Source organism: Malus domestica, chromosome 10, assembly GCF_042453785.1.
Source record: "Malus domestica chromosome 10, GDT2T_hap1".
NCBI lineage: Eukaryota > Viridiplantae > Streptophyta > Magnoliopsida > Rosales > Rosaceae > Malus > Malus domestica.
This window is the reverse complement of record NC_091670.1, coordinates 7,967,841-7,971,790: the sequence shown is the minus strand read 5'-3', so window position 1 is coordinate 7,971,790 and position 3,950 is coordinate 7,967,841. Positions and strand designations below refer to the sequence as shown.

The 3,950-nt window shown below is 35.0% G+C and overlaps 1 long non-coding RNA gene across 1 annotated transcript; it reads left to right on the top strand.

Moving 5' to 3' along the window:
- Positions 1-315: 315 nt before the first annotated feature.
- On the top strand, positions 316-3,220 carry LOC108174336 (uncharacterized). The gene is made up of 2 exons (XR_001791152.3): positions 316-842; positions 2,982-3,220. It is a non-coding gene; the product is annotated as an uncharacterized lncRNA (long non-coding RNA).
- Positions 3,221-3,950: the final 730 nt, after the last annotated feature.

Below are 3,950 nucleotides of genomic sequence, written 5' to 3'. Positions count from 1 at the left end.
TAAAAGAGTGGCTTGATGAAAATGCCCCTATAGGCAAGAATTTTGACTTACGTTGATCATCATTTAGAGAGATGCATGACTCATTGTTTTCGCGTATTTGTGTAGTACTTGAGGATACGAACGCGTGGGCACAAGCGGAATCGAATTTGGAGTTACGATAGAGATTTTATGGACTTACAAATGCGAATGGCAATTTAGTAATTTCATGTTCTGAGATATTTTTTGGCTTGTTTTGTGAGCCACATGGGGCCCACACCCCACTCTTTCCCTCCCTCGTGTGTCTCCCAATCTTTAGAAATCCATTTTTTTCAACTCTCCACTCATTTGCTACCATTTCATCTCTCATTCCTTCATTTCACTCCCTCTCGTCTCTCGGCTCTGTCTCGTTTCTCTTTCTGCAAGTGCAGAGAAGCCGCACCATACCAACCTCACCGTTCCGGCGAGTACCACCACCATGAACCTAGGCTAGTCATGAACCACCGCCTACTGCCATGATTACCTCTCCCTCACCCCTCACCTCTATCTCTCCCCCGTTCTCCTCATCTCTGTAGTTACGCAGACACTACCATGACGGAGAATCGCCATCTTCTGTCGAAACCATCAAAACCAGACCATTAGCCTCGAAGAGAGATCACCATCGCCGTCATCCAGTTAGTTCAATGCACCCTGGTTCAAGATGTGGTTGCATAGTGGCTTTGGCCACTGTTCATTGTCTCCTCTGGCGAAACTTCATTTTCCCAACAAAGGAAACAACGAAGGGGAAGTTTCCCAGTTTTTTTACGGAGATCCAGCAGCTTCGAGCCATTTCCGCCCAACTCTAGCCACGGCTTAGTACCATTTAGGTGCGATTACTATCGAAGACTCCGACTTTCTTAACTCGAAAGGATCTGACCTCACAAATATTTGTGAGTGGGTCTTTGCTTTTAAATATTATATATTTATTTAGTTTCCATTTATATATTTGAAAAATAATTTCTTACGTATGCCTAGACTAGTCTAATGTTTATAAAAATTAGGGAAATGATGAAATTTACTAAATTATCCTAAATCCTATGGGATGCACAAGTATGCGTACTTTTGTGGGATTTTATTTATGGTCATGATTAATATTTATTGAATAGTATTATGTTGACATAAATTATTGTTTTATCACTGTATGATTTTATTTACGTTATATGGTCATCATTGCTGCACCGGTGTTAGTACTCGGCTAGGCCAGGGTCAGTCTTTCATGTGTATATTCACATCGCACCGTACGCTTACTTTGGATCCATGGTAGGTTCCAGTCCAGTCCTAGATTGCTATAGGCAATTAGGACTCGTATGTGATGCGTATAGTCTTCACGTGATTGTAGTACTAGAGCGTAATTATTATTACACCCAGTCCTGTTCATGTCAAAGTATCTCTGCATGGACTCGTGTGTCAGCATATGTCGATGAACACTCGATATGATATGTTTGTTTATGCGAGATTATTTGATATTAGTCGTTATGTGTTTATTTACGCAATATTGCGACGTATGGCATTCTTGTGATATTGCAGGTTACGATAAGTATTTTCATACTATACGTAGTATGTATATTTTAGAAATTATACTTGTTTTACCTTCGATGGAATAATTCTCATCCTACTTTATTATACTTTACTTATGCTCTAAAATCATATCTGAAATGAGTTCATTCCCGCTCATAAGTACACTATTATATTTAGGTGATTTTAGGTTTAAATTTATTCTCATTTTCCACATCACTACACTTTATGGTTTTGGGTCGGAGTGTGTCATTATCTATATATACATAAAATGAAAAATAAAAAATGATGAAGCTTTCAAATATCATAAAATGTTCCTGATTAATAAAAATATTAAAAGAAGACACTATTTCTATTTAGTTGAGAATCAAGTACGACTAGTCTTTAAAGAGGACTTCTCGTGATACTCTGATGTCACTATTTCTCTTTACGAGCTTATTTAGTGAAGAAGAATAGTGTATTAGTTACGATTAAGATACATTCAAGGTAATTTCTTTCGGTATACAAAAAGAGCCTTTACATAAATACAACAATTATGAGTTGGTGATCAAAATTCAAAATTATGAAATGATGTACAAAACAACAACAATTACTAACCAAATATGTATTATTGTGGATTCTTAGCAAATCATGAACCAATTAGTCTTCATCAAGTTTCATGTACATGAATAAACCAAGTGTACTATATTACTAATTATCGCGTTGGTTATTTCATCACCAATTCAACTGTAAAGTGACAGAATTTTTCTATTTGTATTCTTTATGCTTGATTTTTTATTATATATATTTGAAAGTAAATGGAAGAGTGAAAACAAATCGAAAGAGAGAATGAAAATATCTAAACATGACATAACCACGACCTTCATTTAATACATCCATAAAATTTGTGTTAATTACTTGTGCATGGGCAATTGACTCTAATACAAAATCTTTTGTATTTATATACTTTGACAATTCATATGAATATATATATATATATATATATATATATAATGAGAAAGTAAAAATGATGAACCTTTCAAATATCATAAAATGTTCTTGATTAATCTCTACTAATTAATAAAACACTCATTGTTAATCAAAACCCTATGAAATTATTAGTTTAACATTCTAATTAAAAAAGAACATGAATAAGAAATATGGGGCATAAATGTAATTTCACACAACCAAATTTTGCTGTTTTTTTTTTCAAAGCCTCACCTACAAGTAATCATAACATATCTCTAATTTAAAAAGAAAAAAGAAAAAAAAAACTTCATACTTCGACATTCTCTATCACTCTCTTCCTCTCTCCTTCTATTTCAAAAACAAAAATAAATTTTTTTCAAAAACACTGTGTGTGCACATATGCTAGTAAAAATATTAAAAGAAGACATTTTTTTTTTTAAGAAAAAAGACACTTTAAAATTAAGGCAAATAGTAAAATTACAATTTTTGTTGTTTTCTGGTAGGAGTATTTCTCATGGGACCTGCACGTGGATAGGATGCGCGTCAGATGGAGCGTTGACAACATATTGTTCTTTAGATGGGAATTCTCATGGGACCAAAGTGAGACTTCTTGTAAGAAATTGCCTATTGTTTATCCTTATCATTGAATAAAGGTTGTTCGATACTTTTGATTAAAAATAGACTTTTGAGGTCTTTTTTATTAGTTTTTTTTTTAAAGATAAACATAAGTATTAGCGCTTAACATTGGTGAGCTCAGTAAAGACCAAAATAGTTGTGCGTTGCCCCTTAGTTGGTTTGGGGTTTGCGAAGAAGGAGAAATCGACAACAAAATTTAAGTCGTTTATCCTTCAAAACTGTTCACTGAGTCTCGTAAATATATTGAATACAGAGTTACAAACAACGCTCGACTCAACACAATATATTTTCTCTCATAATTCCTTTAACCTCTTGTAAGCAGTACTCATTCTCCGTATATAGGCCCACAAGGAGTCCCAATGTCACGACCCGTCCCAAAAAATTACGGTTTTTATAATTTTAACACGTGAAATTACGAAAATGCCCTTCGAGGTAAATGCATTGATTTTATTTGACCGGCTTGTCGTGTCATGTAAGATCTATTTTCTTGGCATATCCTTATAGTACTCGTTGCTACAAATGCGTGGGCACGAACGGAAAGTAATTTGAAGCTATAACAAAGGAGTTATTAACAAACGAAGTCGAGGGTAAAATGGTCATTTGACCATAAATCTGGAAGGCTCTAGATTTTGTTGGAGCAATTAGTTGATGCCACATGTGTGGCTAAGATGGAAAAGAAAGGAGAGAAAATGAAGAACTGGACCGATTAGAAAAAGGGAGGTGAGGAGTGACCAATGAGAAGAGAGAGAAATGAGGGAAATGAGGGATGAGAGAATAAGAGGAACCGGTCAGGTTCCCCTTGACCTGCGTGACCTGACCTGGTTCCCTTGGAATTT